The sequence below is a fragment of the Rattus norvegicus genome, chromosome 3 (genome assembly GCF_021556685.1).
Source record: "Rattus norvegicus strain SHRSP/BbbUtx chromosome 3, alternate assembly SHRSP_T2T, whole genome shotgun sequence".
Classification (NCBI taxonomy): domain Eukaryota; kingdom Metazoa; phylum Chordata; class Mammalia; order Rodentia; family Muridae; genus Rattus; species Rattus norvegicus.
This window is the reverse complement of record NC_141536.1, coordinates 99,956,068-99,972,544: the sequence shown is the minus strand read 5'-3', so window position 1 is coordinate 99,972,544 and position 16,477 is coordinate 99,956,068. Positions and strand designations below refer to the sequence as shown.

The 16,477-nt window shown below is 40.1% G+C and overlaps 1 pseudogene; it reads right to left on the bottom strand.

Moving 5' to 3' along the window:
* Positions 1–13,774: 13,774 nt before the first annotated feature.
* On the bottom strand, positions 13,775–14,927 carry Sord-ps5 (sorbitol dehydrogenase, pseudogene 5; annotated as a pseudogene).
* Between the last annotated feature and the right edge of the window lie 1,550 nt (positions 14,928–16,477).

The window sequence follows — 16,477 nt, the reverse complement described above, 5'->3', positions numbered from 1 at the left end:
AAACTCAAATGGACTATAGATTAAAGGGTAGACCTTAAATTGTAAAACTCCTAGAAGAAAATATAGAAAAACACTTTTCTTCTCAGTGTGTGTCTGTGTTTATGTATATGTGTGCGAGCACACACACACACACATGGGTGGAAACAGTTGTGCATGAATGTGTGAGGCCAGAGGTTGACACTGGTTGCCATTCCTTGCTCTGCCTGCCCACATTGGAATTACAAAGCACAAGTTACCATGTCTGACTTTCTGTGTGGGTGTTGAAGATTCAACCTTAGTTTCTCATGCTTGAGCATCAAGTGCTCTTACCTGTTGACCCATGTCCTCAGCTCCAGTGCAACACTTTTGTAATGCTGGTTTGGGTAATGCTTTTATAAAACAGACTCCAAAAATCAACAAAATCTAAATTAACAAGTGGTAGTGTATCAAAATAAACCTTTCTACATGGCAAGCAAGGAAATGGAAAAGGAAGGAAAACCACAGAAGGATAAATTATTTTCAAATGGTCTAGCCAATAAAAGGTTAAAACATAAAACAACAGGAGACACTTCTCCAACCTAACAGCAAGAGAAACGATAACAATAGCAATGGCAAACTTCCACATTACAAAAGAAGATATAAAAGGCCAGCATATGTATGAAAAATGCTCCATATCACAGAGGCAAAAATTAAAATCAGAATTAATATAGGCAAATCTACTTCTAGATATATGTCCAAAGGATTTGGAATTAAGAAGCCAAAATATCAATGTAGTGCTATTTATGACAGCCAGGAGGTAGAAAAACCAATTAACAAATCCTCCCGCCTCTGTGTGTGTGTGTGTGTGTGTGTGTGTGTGTGTGTGTGTGTGTGAGAGAGAGAGAGAGAGAGAGAGAGGGAGAGGGAGAGGGAGAGGGAGAGGGAGAGAGAGAGAGAGAGAGAGAGAGAGAGAGAGAGAGAGAGAGAGAGAGAGAAGCATAGCTAAGCCTTTAAAGCAAAAGTTCTGCCACACTTGATCTTTATGATGTATTAAATAAGCAAGTCAAAGACAGATACTCACATATATGAGGTCTCCCAGACATCCACAGTCAATATCAGAGTCAAATGATGGTTTCTAGGAACAGGGAAGGGTGGAAATAAGCAGTCACTTACCAACAGACAAACTCTCAGTTAAACAAGGCCAATTCTAGAGATCTGTTGTATAGTATTGCACCTTTGGTCACTGACACTATATTAACAGTTGTCATTTTATTCAAGGTTGGTTTTCATGCCTTATATGTCCAGACAAAGTGAGATACAGGTAACTGAATATTTTTCTGCATTGTAAATAACTATTCTTTCTCATTGTTGCAGCTGTCTATTCTCTATTCTCATAAAAGAAGGCACAGACGCTCACGCTAACAGAAGGACTTTGCCCTTATCTGTGCTTCATGTTTTCCTTTCCTTGCATATCATTAAGTACCATAGCACACACATTGAAGCTGCTCCATTGGCTTCCAGATCGTCCATCACAAGTGGTAATATGGAATGTGGAATCCATCGCAGGACAGCTAAAGTCTACATGTGGGGAGGAATTTATGAAGGTATATTATAAAGAACAACCATTCTATTATTCCACATGGTACCACTCTGCTCGAATTTATTTTTCTTGTTCCTTTTAAGATATGGGTATGACATGACATCATATGGCAATAATCCTGGTTCCAATTGATCAACATGATCTCTTTGAGAAGAGAACTTGAGACAATTTCGATCCCCAGGACCCACAAAATAGAAGGAGAAACCAATTTCCATAAGTTAGCTGTCCTCTGACTTCAACATGTGGGCCTTGTTGGCATGCAGGCATATGCCTAAACACACACACACACACACACACACACACACACACACACACACACACACACACACACATACTCACACACCCCACATAATAAAAAATTAAATAGAAAATTTAAAAGACTCTTCTATAAATTTGAATATGGAAAAACAGAAGAAAGACCTTTCTCTTCTTTAGCCTTATAAGTTACAAAAAGCTTGTAGACCAGAGTGTAATAATACTTATCATCCCGTAGTATATAGAAGAAATCCGCTGGAGAATGAAGCCCCCATGCATTGAAAAACAGAGCCAGGAAATGGAGTATTCTATTGAACCAATGTTTTTCCAAACTGAGGCATGCTTGAAGTCAGCCCAATATTACTCTGTAACAGGTGGCACACTTGGTAGGCTTAAGCAACAAGCACTTACCGTCTTATAAATTGTCTCAGAGTTCTGGTGTGTGTGTGTGTGTGTGTGTGTGTGTGTGTGTGTGTGTAATGTGGAGGCTCTGACTCAGAATCGGATTGTAAGCAAGGTGTTGGGGAGGCTACAATCATCTAAAGGCTGTGCTGGTGCTAGAGAATACACTCCCAATATGGAGCCCAGCTAGTAAGTGTTTGGAGCCCTCAAGAGTCTCATAATGTGGATCTCTCTTTTGAATAGAAATGGCTTCCTCCTGAGTAAATTATCCAAAAGAAGGCACAGTGCCTTTCATGACTTTATCTCCACAGTGATATTCTTTCACATCTTCTACCTGGTCAACTGGAAGCAAGTCTTCAAGTTTTCCCATAGTCCAGGGTACCAAGTCTTTACTTCTTAAAGGCAAAAGTATCAGGAAATTTGTGACTATCTTTTAAAACTATTATGTTCTCAGTTTTATAAATTAATAAATGTCATTTTTGCCTTAGGTTGATTTGGTTTTCTATGACTTGCAGCCCTATAATCCTGGACATCACTATACCTGTATGTCCTATTTGTTTTGTTTGTCAACTTTACGCAAGCTAGAGCTATCTAGGGAAAGGAATCCAGAGCAGATCACCTAAAGGCAAGTTGGGAGGGAGAGGGGCATTTTTTTGATTAATGATTGGTGTGGGAGGGCCCAGACCAATTGTGCATGGTGTCATTTCTGGGCAAGTGTTCCTGGGTTATATAAGAAAGCAGGCTGAGTGAGTCACAAGGAGCAAGCCAATAAGTATTGTTTCTTCACAGCTTCTTCAGTTCCTGCCTCCAGGTTCCTTCCTGGAGTTCCTGCTTGGACTTCACTCAGTGATGGGGTATAACCCGAGAACCATAAGCTGAAATGTGTCTCTCTCACCCTCAAGTTGCTTTTGGTCATGCTGTTTTTCACAGCAATAGAAAACCCTAACCAAGACCCCACGACACTAAGATAGCTTCCAACATTATTTTTTTTTATTCACATAAACCTAGTGAACTTATTGTATGCAGATGGAGATGTGTGATGCTCACTAGTCTACATCTGTGTAATGCTGATTGCCAACTTGACTGGATCTCGAATCATCAGAGACGAGCTTCTGTCAATGTCTTTGAGGGATTATCCAAATCAGGTTAACTGAAGTGGGAAGACTTACATTAACCGTTGGACTGAACAAAAGGAAGACAAGTAGCTTCTTACTAGCATCCATAGGAACTGTCATTGGTTGCCTCCAGACCAGCTATCCTATGGTACCAAGACTTCCCCTACATGTTGGGCTTTAACCCTTGATCTGTGAATCAGGAGAAACTCCTTTTGGTCCAGCTGTTTTCTCACAGCAACAGGATAAGGAACTAAGATAACCTATCAGCTGGTACTGCAGAAGGCAAAACCTTTGCACACGGCAGAGATATCCTATTGCCCGGCCTGTCTAGTGCTCTGTTTTACAGTTAAGAACTAGCAATTGAAGCCATGGAGGGACCTGTTACACTATCTATTCCATTCCTTCCCACTCTCTGTCTAAATCAACATATCTGGTATCGGTCAAAATTTTGTATCCCTTGAAGATTTCTTTTAAATCATAAAATTTGTATTTCTTTTAAATTCATTGTCCTTGTGTGCTCAGAGCTTTAAATTTCTCTGCTTTTATTTTCATGGAGTTTCACAAATTCATAGTGTAGTCACCAGACTGTAATAAAAATTATACTTTCTGTTATTTAATAGAGGGCTGTAAATGAAAAGAAAATACACTGTTGCATACAATATTTCATTTGATATACATTAATTTTTGGAGAAACACAGTACAGATATTCCCATAATTTCCATTTAGATGCAAATAATCTAAAACCAGAGGTGAAAAAAATGTTTGCAAAAAATATCGTGTGAGTGATTGTTTGTTTTCTTTTAATTCCATAGGAAATTGTTTTGGAGTTACGAACAAAGTGAGGAAAAAATAATTTCCTTTCTTTTGGTTTTATACCGTTGAGGGGGACATATAGGGCATGGTGTTCATAAAAACTAGAATTTGTGTGATACTGGCATGGCCCAGTCACAACCTTAGATTTTATTTTCAGTAATGAATATTGAATCTAGAGTTTTGCATGCACTTGGCAAGGGCTCCAGTACAGCTGCAGCCTAATTAATGAGCTTCCATATCAATGAGTAGCTGTGTGTGTGTGTGTGTGTGTGTGTGTGTGTGTGTGTGTGTGTGTGGTTGGTCAGGAACCTACTTTGTGTCACACTAGGAAGACTCTGATGACAGAGCTCAGCTTCCTATTCCAGGGCAGACTGCTCATTCTTTCACCTGATCCACGTGCTGGAATGTGAGAGCCTTCCCTCCACATCACTTTGCAGGAGCCCACTTTGGCTGCGCTATGGTAATGACAGTTTCAAAGAGGAAGAACCCATAATGTCTCCCAGACATACTACAAAGGAAATGTAAGTCATCAGATGGTAAGATCTGGATCTGGGCCAGGATAACTCGACTCTTCTTGTAGAAGGTGCTGTGGGATCTCTAGTGATGGCAGGTGATGGGAGAAGCGTCCTCTACTTTATGTCTTGTCTGAAAGATGATAACCATGATAATAAATTCAGTGCCACATTCTTTATGGTGCATTCATCCGACTCCTAGAACAAAGCCATAAACTATAATGGGATCCACGATGCTTCCCATTATTTGACATTCATTTCTACTCTTCACTTTTTTCTCTTCTGACAAAATTGAGCTTTATGAATTATATTTTTTGGCAGAGATGGGAGAAGGCAGAGTGGGAAAAGGTACACATTTTAGAAACAAAGGGAAATTGTGCCTATCGAAATTAAACTAGGATCCATAATGGGAGAAGACAAAATATTTTTGCCATTGTGTATAAAGACATATTGTATACCTATAAATTGTACATTTTATATTGTATGTCTATAGATTTACAGACATATTGTAACACACAGAGTCCCAGGAGTAGCCCAGATCCTTTTCAGGGTCATAGGCTATTGAATGGTGTTAACATCCTAATTAAGAAAACTAACTTTTATAAGTTAGCTGTTGGGGTATAACTGTTGCTTTGACTTCTTTTTTATTTTCACGTAGGAAGGCATTTCTCTAAATGGTGAGGATGTTACACTGAACTCCAGAGAGAGACTGAGCACTTTAAGTAAAGGGGAGAATAGAACTGAGTTTTAATTTCTTGCCCTGGATCTCAGCACTTCTAAGACACCGCTCCAGTTACTGGGTTGTTTTAGTTTTTAGGTTTAAAGAGTTCTTTTCTTCCTTGATGGTCTCTTCCTTCATATTTTCAGATACTATAAACACCTGAATGCCAGATCCCTACTGAATTCCGTCTTCACCGTGTACTCATTATTTTAGAGCAACTGGACACAACTCAAAACAGAATTAAAGAGATATTAATGTGGATAAAATGTTACACATGAAAACTCACTTAATTCCACCCTCACATGCAGAAACTGTAGCCCTGTTTTCTTATTCCTCCTCCACACTGCTTCCCCACCTCTGAGATTTGTCACATAATCCATTAAAAATCTATTTCCATCTGTTTATCTGTTATCTGTTCATACTTGTCAAGATGACAGTCTTTCATCAACAAATAAGGCACTCAGTAAATGATGAATTAAGACTGTGAGAAAGAATCCTGAGTCTTGGAGAAGGTTACCATGGCCACATCTTGGTCATTTCTCTTTGGTTGTCAAAAAGCTCTTCCCTCAAAAGATCAGGGGAAGGTGAGCATAGCTGAGGGGGAACAAGGTTGGGAGGGAAGATGTGAAGACAGATGATTTTGTTCTTTGTCTCAGAAGGTGTTTTTGAAAGGAAAGAAACAAAAATCAGAAGGAGGATATTGGAGTGAAAGGAAACATGCATAAGACTGAGTGAAGCAAGCAATGGGGAGGATTCCTAGCAGTCCACATTCTGCCATATCCAGACTGTGTTAACTCACAGCTAAATGTTGATGGGAGCTTTGTGTGGTATCCTGAGCACAGATCTATTGCCATTGTCTGTGATTTATTCTATTTTTTGGGGGGGGGATGAATAATTGATGAAAGAACTATTAAGAACTATTAGTATTGGAAAACACTAATGCTACTACATCATTGATTACTCTACCATGAAACAATCTGAAGGAGGAAATATCCTAAGTTTGCTCATGGTAGAATCTGATGCATGTACTAACTGAAGACACTCTGGTTTTTAATACTGAGAAAAGTTTGACAGTGTTATAAGACTTCCTCATGGGGTTGGGGATTTAGCTCAGTGGTAGAGCGCTTGCCTAGCAAGGCCCTGGGTTCGGTCCCCAGCTCTGAAAAAAAAAAGAAAAAAAGAAAAAAAAAGACTTCCTCATGCCATAATGAAATTTGTAAGGTAGTCGTGAATTTGTACAGATACAAGCACATTTCTATGCAAGAGCACCACTCATCTTTCCTTTAAGAGTATTTGAATAATTTACAGTAAGACAAATCCTTTTCTACTTTTCATAGCAAAAATGTAGGGGGAAATGAACACAAGGTTTCAACTAAACATTCGGTGACTTGGTCCCCAATTGTGACTTGGACACAAATTAACTCAAATAGTGCAACAAAAGTGTTTTCTCTACTATTAAGTTAGCTACAAAAACCAGAATTTTCTGCTTTGGGGCCTTGAGTCTAGAGAGGGTTGGATCATAGACTGGCCAAAATGGCATGGCCTGGAGCTCTTGAAGACCTCACAGATGAGAAATGAGACTCTGGGGACAAAATTATCAGTACAATTTTATATGTTCCCACAGAGTGTGCTTCTCTTTGAAACTATAAGGGGTTTGACCGATTCCCCCAATCTGCTTCCCTGAGTTGAAAAAGCGGTGTACCCTAGACCCCCAGAATATGAGAGAGTGGATGAGTCCCGCTATTGGTAGGTAATGTGATCTGCCTTTTGTAGCAAGCCAGAAGCCAGATGTCCCCTCCCCTTTGATCTGAATAACACTTTAGGCTGCAGACAATAAGATTGGTTTTAAATTTATTGTCTCTTTGATTTCTGCATTCTAATGCTTTTTAAATTCTTTAAGCAAGACAAGGCTATATATAGGCAACTGGGGGTGGTTCAATGAAGGCCAAAAACATGCCAGTAGCTTATAAGCGGAGCCAGGCAGAGCCTCATGCACTTTCTCTGTAAGGAAACAAAGCCGCTTGACTCGGGGCAGGGACTTTAATCGAGTTGTTTTTACCCTGAAACAAAGGTTCTGTCTTACAGACTCAGCCAGATGTATAGAAATGTTCTCTTCAGAGCATCTCTCTTGGGCAGTGAAGAAGAGCTTGATTTAAGTGAAGGAACTCCAAGCCGAGCCCTCTCCTCTGTTGCTCTGCCTCCGCCCCTCTGTGAAAGCTTTCTTCTCGCCTTGTTCTGCCCACTGTGTATCCGGTCAGCGGTCAGTTGAGGCAGTTTAATTTCAATGTAGCCATGGAGTTGCAAATGTGAACTCTGCCTCATCTAGGGCCCAGGTCTGAGGAGTTAAGTAACCGTTGGTAACTTCCCTCAATGACTTTCACTGACAATATAAGGTAGGCTCCCAACGGAATGGCTGAAGGCATTTGGCCCAACATCCACCTGCAAATGAGTGTAACCAAAAATGATTATCCCCAAGAGGTCAGCCTGGGGACTTGCCGGACAGAACACCAGGTCCTGGTGGAGAAAGGTTCAAGTCTCAGCGCACTTAGTTTGGAACACTGGGGCATTGGGTAAATCAATGCTTTCTCCTCGTCTCTGCTTTCTTACCTGGAATAGTGGACAGGCTCACATCAGTACAACATTTAAAAGTCTTCCCACAGTCAAAATCTTACCGAGCCCAATGCAACAGGTAGTGTGGTCCCACCCTTCATATTTTAGGGTGATGCTGAATTAAAGGTGTCCAGAAGTTGGATAAGCCCCACCTTTAGTCGGAGGGAAAAGATGTTTCTAAACCTGCTTACTCCTTCCTGAGGGCTTTTTTTTTTTTAAACCAAACCTTACCTCATCCACCTCTGCTCCTACCCACAGACAGTGAGCACAAGAGGTCTGGTTAAAACAAAACAAAAAAGCCTTTGCAAACAGATGCAGCAGTTAGAACACAAACCCAGCCCCTCTTGCCAGGAATTCCCTCCCACTTTCTTCAAGAAGACAAGCTTCTAAAGCTTGTCTGCAGTGAGATGGCAGAGGAGAAAACAAACAGCAAATGCTGGTCCCAACCCCATCCCCATCCCTGCTTTCTTCTGGCTGTCTGGGGTGTGGCTTATCTTTGTAGTGTGGGAGCAGAGTTCAGCCTGACCTGTTATGTCAACACATCTCTCAGGTTTTCCAGACAGTTTTCAATCAATTCCTTGGATATCAGGTATTAGGCTACAAACCATTTCTTCCTACTTTATGGTTGTGAAATATGAACTACAGCCACAGCTGAAGCTTTTAAGTCTGATGTTGATGGCTCCCAAGAGAAGCTCTTTGCCAGTCTGAATGGCTTTCAGGAGAGGTGAGGACTCAGGAGGAGAGCAAACCTTTTGTTCCCTAAATCACACTTCCCCAGGACATTTTTCTCAGCAGTCCCAAATTTGAAGTTTTGAAGAAAATATCAAACTCAAGCTGTATGGGTGTTTCACTCAGGGCAGAAAAATCTCAGTCTTTTATTTTTAGCATTTTGACCAGTTATACACCTTTTCTCTATCCACTGCTGCCCATTGCAGAAAGGCTTCTCTCACCTAGGTTAAGAGCAGTCTTGAGAATATGGGTATAAGCATAATAAATAAATATTAAAAAGGCAATTTGACAGTATGACCATCTAGTGAAATAACAACAGCTAGTCCTACCCTGGGTCCTGGAACCACCACAGCTACGGACTTTTCAACAGGATCATAGCACCAGACGTGAAATTGCCTCTGGTGCAACAGGCCTAAGGTCCAATCAGAAAGCCATGAGTTACTACCTCTCGGTGTGCCACCACTGCACCAGTGACGGTATCTTACCTAACAGTTTGATATTGCAACATGCATGGTCCATCACTGGTAAGAGTGTTGATGACTCTTCTCCCCCAGGAACCAGAATAGCACTTCCCAGAACTATGAAAGCTGGCTAGCAGGGAGGAAGTTTCCAGGGTGGTTTCAGATCCATTTCTCTGTGTCTTGTAGCCAAAATGTCATATACACTATTTTAAATCTAGATTCCAATTGAGTATCATTTCCTTTATGAAGAAGCGTTTTAACCACAGAGTCCTATTTGTCAATTTTTGGTACTGGATTTTTCATCTTAGAAAATTCTTGCTTCTTCCTATACTTGGGAGAGTTTTTAACCAATATTTTCCCCAACCAGTAGATACTTATTATGAAGAAATGGTACTTATTAGCTTTTTTTTTTTTTTTTGGTTGAGAGACTTTTAATGACTGCTTCTATTTCCTTAGGGGTTTTGAGACTGTTCAGATAGTTTACCTGATCTTGATTTCACTTTGATAAGTGGTTTCTGTCTAGAAAAACATCATTTCATTTAGACTTTCCAGTTACAGTCTTTTGAAATAAGACTTAATTTTTTTAAAAAAATTCTTTAGTTTCTGTAGTTATGGTTCCCTTTTCATTTCTGAGTTTATTAATTTAGATACTGTCTCTGTGTCTTTTAGTTTGGCTAAGGGTTTTTCTATCTTGTTCATTTTTTTCAAAGAACCAGCTCTTGGTTTTGTTGGTTCTTTGTATTGTTTTCTTTGTTTTTAACTGACTGATTTCAGCCCTGAGTTTGATACTTTCTGCCTTCTGACTCCTATTCAGTGTGCTTGCTTCTTTTCTCTAGAGCTTTTAGGTGATCTCTTCATGGAGGCACTTAGTGGTATGAGCTTTCCTCTCAGCACTGCCTTCATTGTGTCCCATAAGTTTGGGTATGCCGTGCCTCTATTTTCATTAAATTCTAGAAAGTCTTTCATTCCTTTAGTTCTACCCTGACTATGTGATCATTAAGTAGAGAGTTGTTCAGTTTCTATGAGTGTGTGGACTTTCTGTTGTTGAACTTCAGCCTTAACCCATGGTGATTTAATGAAATGCAAGTGGTTATTTCAATCTTGTATCTGCTGATGCTTGCCTTGTGCCTACCTATACAGTCAGCTTTGGAGAGAGTTCCGAGAAGAAGGTATGTTCCTTTGTTTTGGTACGAAAGGTTCTGTATGTTAAGTCTATTTGGTTCATAACATGTTAATTTCATTGTTTGTCTGTTTAGTTTCTATTTTGATGTAGTTTCTGTTTACATGACCTGTCCATTAGTGAAAGTGGGGTGTTGAAGTCTCCCACTATTATTGTGTGTGGTTCAATGAGTGATTTGAGCTTTAGTAAAGTTTCTTTTACAAATGTGGGTGACCTTGCACTTGGGGCATTGATGTTGAGAATTGAGATGTCATCTTGGTAGATTTTTCCTTTGATGAGTATGAAGTGTCAATGAGTGTTCCCCATCTCTTTTGATTACTTTTGGTTGAAAGACTATTTTGTTAGATGTCAGAATGGCTACCTCAGCACCTTTTTTTTTTTTTACAGTCCTTTACTCTGAGGTGGTGTCTAACTTTGTTTCTGAAATGTGTTTTTTGTATGCAGAAGAATAATGGACCCCATTTATGTATCTAGTGTTAGCTTGTGTCTTTTTATGGGTACATTGAGTCCACTTAGGTTGAGTGATATTAATAACCCAAAAGATTGTTATTTCCCATTATTTTGATGTTGGAGGTAGTATTTTGTGTTTCTCTTCTTTTGCTTTTGCTGTGAAATGATTCATTTGTTGTGTTTTATTGGGTGTAGTTACCTTTCTTGTGTTGGAATTTTCCTTCTAGTATCCTCCATAGGTCTGGGTTAGTGGAAAGATATTGTTTAAATTTGGTTTCATCATGGAGTATCTTGGTTTCTCCATCTTGAATTGAGTTAGATGATTGAGAGGGTTTTTTTTTTGTTTGTTTTTTTGTTTTTTTGGGGTTTTTTTTGTTTTTTGTTTTTGTAATCACATGGTTATTTTAATTGCTTTAAATTTTTTTTTAATGCCTCATTTTTGTGTTTCTGGTTGTCATTAAACATGCTCATCCAGTCTTTTTTTTTTTAAGATTCTTTTAAATTTTTTTAAAATTTATTTAATACTTAATAATAATTCTTTGGTTTCCGGGCAAACATCCCCCTCCCCCCTCCCCTTCCTTGTGGGTGTTCCCCGATGATTGAGAGTTTTGCTGGGAATAGTAGCCTGGACTGGCATCTGTGATCCTTTAGGGTCTACATAATATTTGTTTAGGATCTTCTGGCTTTTAGAGTCTCTGTTGAGAAGTCAGGTGTAATTCTAATAGGTCTACCTTTATATGTTACTTGACCTTTTTCCCTTGAAGCTTTTAATATTCTTTCTTTGTTCTGTGTATTTAGTGGTTTGATTATTATGTGGCAAGAGAATTTTCTTTTCCAGTCTAATCTATTTGGTGTTCTGTAAGCGTCTTCTATGTTTGTGGTCATATCTTTATGTTAGAGAAGTTTTTTTCTATGAATTTTTTGAAGATGTTTTCTGGAACTGGGAATCTTCACCCTCTTTTATTATTCTTAAGTTTGGTCTTTTCACAGTGTCTCCAATTTCCTGGATGTTTTGAGTTAGGAATATTTTACATTATTTGACTGATGTATCAATTTTTTTCTATGGTACCTTCTATGCCTGAGATTCTCTCTTCCATCTCTTGTCTTTTGTTAGTGATGCATCTGTAGTTTCTGTTCTCTTTCTTAGGTTTTCCATTTCCAGCGTTGCCTCCATTTGTGTTTTCTTTATTAATTCTATAGCCATTTCTAGATCTTGGACCATTTTATCCATTTCCTTTACCTGTTTGATTGTACTTTCTTGTATTTCATTATGGTATTTTTCTTTTTTGTTCTTCTCAAAGTGCTTTTGCCTGTTTGATTGTGTTTTCCTGTATTTCTTTAAGGGATTTATTTACATTCACTTAAAGACCTCTGTCATCTTCATGAGATGAGATTTAAGATCACAGTCTTGTTCTTCAGGTGTGGTATATTCAGGGCTTGCTGTAGTAGGAGATCTGAGTTCTGATGGTACCACATTTCACGGGCTTCTGTTGCTTATGTTCTTGTACTTGCCTTTTGCCATCTGGTCGTCTCTGTTATTGGAGAGCTTGATAGTCTCTGGATGTCCCAGATTGGAGCAGACCTCTTGGGAGGCAGGCAGAGCTGCCGGGCTACTAGACATTTAGACATTAAAAAAATAACAAAAAAACAACTTTAGGTATCATGAACCTATTTTGAATTTTCATTTACCCTTTTATTGTACTTTCTTTGATTTTATTTACTGGTATTTTTCTTGTTTCCTGAGATGTATGTTAGCTACTAATATTGAGCCTTCTTTTATAATTGTAAATTTATCACTGTAAAGTTCCTCTTGAATACTCCAGTGTTTTTTGCCCACTGCCACAAATCTCTTTTTTATTTTTTTTAACCAACAACAGAATTTACTATTTGAAGCAGTTTGAGAAAGTTCAGGTGTTGGCCATGGTTTTCTCTAGCAGAGTCTTTTTTTCCCCCACATGTGCCCTACTCATAGCTGATGAGGTGGATTACAGACTGCAGCCCAAGTTACATCACAGTTACTGTGCACTTCTTGATTATCTTAAGATTACAAAGGGTGTGATTTAGACCCAAATCTTATAAAGAAAAGCCCTGTGATGAAATCATGCTCTGTGATACCTATCCAACTGATATCATCAGCCTTACCCAGCTGAGAAGGGGAGCATCTTCTGATGACAGAACTGAGTGGGATGGGATAATTGCCTGTGAGTGGGTCTGGGAGAGGAGTCGAACCTGTGAGTGGGAAACTCAAGCCCTCCTGTGGCCCTCTTGTATGAGTTAGGCTGGATTTAGGATCTTTGGGTGGAAGTCTCCTGGTTGCTTAGCAACTGATGCTGCTCCTGACCATGAATGAGCAGTGTTAAAAAGGTGGGCCTCCACTTTGCAAATTTAAGAACAGAATTCTTAGGAGCTGAGGCAGAGGTGGTCTTTGGGCAGAGCTGAGTTCCCTTATTTTGTTCACATCTGGGGATGTAAGCTGGTGTACCTCATCTGGGATTTGCCTTATTCTTCCCATCAGTTCCTTGCCTGAATCCAGAAGGCAAGTTCCTTTTCTTATTCCCCTCAAATCAAATGACACTTGAGAAACACTGTGCTCTGAACAGCTCTGGCCACATGTCCATGTTAATGACATCATTTCTTCAAGTTAGCCCCACTCTCTGGCACCTACATTCGAACATGGATGAAGGCATGCTTCGTCTCCTCACCCAAAGAAGGTATTGAGAAAGGGCATTTCCGGGACCTCTCTGCCAGACTCTTGGTTCCAGACTTTACTCAGTATATGCATCTCATTCTGGCTACGAGGTCCCTACTTCTGTCTTTAAGGCACGCCAGCTCCTCTAAGGAGCTCACGACTTAATGAGTTTATTATTCTTACCATTCAAAAAGAAAGTTTCACATTAATGGCCTCCCCTTCTTGCCATTTAGCCCTTAGATGCTGAGAGAGTGGGCTAAGGGCATAGAGCAATCGCATTTAGGGGTTCTGGTCATCGGGGTCACACTTGATCATAACTTTCAGCTCCACTCATTTTTGGGCTGTTTCAAAGGCTTCTCCAGCTTCTCCAGAGGGAACCTATGGGTAACTAAGGGCTTTACTTTCAAAGTCTTCGATGCAAGCATGGAAATTGCTGTCTGCCACGTGTTGCAGTATCAAAACACGTCTTTGATATCCACCTCCCCCACAGCTATCAGCACTAGGGGTAAACTGATCATCTTGGAGCCCATTCCCACAATCAAGTTCCCACCAGAATGAGTGGCATAGATGCCCGTCTTGATGGAGGACTTGGCTACTGTGCATTCAATGGTGCCCTCTGGCTTGCCCTCCAGCAGACTTTCCACCTTGCTGGCAATTTCCTGAGGGGCCTCTTTGGCAAGCTGGATGGTAAAGTCTGCTCCAACTTCCTTGGCTTTGGTCAACCGAGAAGCAGAGAGATCAGTTACCACTAATTGAACAGTTCCCATTGCTTTGGCTACAAGCAAAGTGACTATTCCGACTGGCCCGGCTCTACACACAAGGACTTTGTTCCCCAGGGAAACTGAACCTTTACAGCAGGCATAGTTCCTGATAGAGAGGCTCAATCAGGGCCCCTTCTTCAAAGGTGACACCATCAGGAAGCTCGTAGCAGAAGTCAGCACTGTGCTTGTAGAAGCGGCAGGGGTTCCCATCATTCAGGTGTGTGATACAGAAGAAGATGATGCTGTCAGATTGTATCGGCCGAACTTTCAGTATTCATCTATTTCTTGGGGAACGCCAGACTTGATGGCAACCCAATCTCCTTGTTTTTGATGTTTCCCGGCCCTCCTACTCTTGTGACTGTTCCAGTAACTTCATGCCCAAGCACCATTGACTTTTTCACAACAAAATCCCCAATTTAGCCATGCTCCCAAGAGTAAACAATCTGAGCCGCAGATCCCCGCTGAAGGCATCTTTAGTAACAAGTCATCGGGGCCCAACTCAGGGATTGGGTAGTTCTCAGGAGAACGTCTCCAGGTCCATGCAGCACCAGGGTCTGGTTCTCACCCTAGCTGGAGCTGCCATGTAGCTCTCTTGCTCCGAGGTGTCAGTTGGACCTGGTGGGGAGCTTGTAATTCTGCTCATCGAATAGACAATTCCATGAAATATTGATATTGAGTGGCAACTCAATATCACAATACTTTCTTATTCTCATCATGATTCATTTTACTCATGAGTTGTTTAGATTGTATTTCTTAATCTTCACAACTGTAGACATTTTGTGCTCTAAATAATCATTCCTTCCCCGGTTAATTGTTCAGTTTTCAGTGCATTGTCCGTATAGCTGATTCAACTGAGTTTCATGAGACCTGCCTTAGAGCCTAACTAGCGATGACAATTTATAAATGTTCTGTTTGTTTAGAAGGTTGTTAGTGCTGTGTTCGGATTCATATGGCTCTCATCATCTCTAACCCTGGCAATAGGATCTTTCCACAGTGTTAATGGATTTTTCTCTCTATTATTATAGTTTGATTTTTTCCTTTGTATAATTTGATTTTTTTTCCTTTGTATAATTTGGGGCTATGTGATAAGTGAAATAAAATTGTTTTATTTTTTTCACCAAGCTCAGTCTTTTCTCATTTTGAATTTCTCTTTACAGTCTGTAGTGTTTCTTTGATTCTTAGGCCACGTTGGTGACAGTCATCCAGCTACTCTGGTTTCATGGCCTGTGTGCTATTTTCAACTGTAATATCCTCACTGGGCAGCCCATTTTTTTTGCAACTGTAAAGAATATACATGTGTATGTTTATTTTCTCCTTTTTGACTCCTTGATTGTCTTATCATTAGTAATGGATTTCTGGTCTCATTGTGTCCTTTACTTTATTTTCAAAACCTTTACATTCAAGTTTCAGTTTCTCAAAGCTCCCCAGAGCATACTGGTCTTTGCAACTATACTGAACATTAGAAGACTAAGTAAAGTGCTTAGATAATTTAGTGATTCTTTAAAAATTATTCTTAGGGCATGTCAGCCTCTCTCTCTCTCTCTCTCTCTCTCTCTCTCTCTCTCTCTGTGTGTGTGTGTGTGTGTGTGTGTGAGAGAGAGAGAGAGAGAGAGAGAGAGAGAGAGAGAGAGAGAGAGAGAGAGATGGTGGTCAGAAGATGACTTTTTCCTTGAAGCACGTTTTTTCTCTTTTGATTTGCTGTTAGTTCCGGCCAGGATAACAAAATTGAATCCAGGCCAGCAAGCTGGCTCAGGGGTAAAGACACTTGCAGTCAAACCTGAATGGCTGAGTTGTATTGGCAGACCCATGGTGGAAAGAAAAACTCATGCACACACATTGGTATTAGCTCATCCCTCCGTCCCAGTGAGTGAATGAAATGCAATGAAAATATTTGCAACAGTGTTCTGTGGTTCTTTCAGTAACAATCAAAAGTTTCCACAGCAAGTTTTGTTTTGTTTTAGCAGAAAATATAACCTTTGTGACCCTGAATAAAGTCAAACTGGGTGCCAATTTGGTCTCACATCACACAGTAGATATAGTCACAGTGTGGAGAGATGCTTCAGTGTTTGTTAAACATTCGTTTGTTTGGGTTCACTTATGGTTTACATTGTTGGGTATATTTCCACATGGGTTATGTCAGGATAACAACTCAAAGATAGGTCAGCATTTGTCTTGGACTATGCTCCTGTGGTTCTCAGCAACTCTGGATCCCACGTGTCTT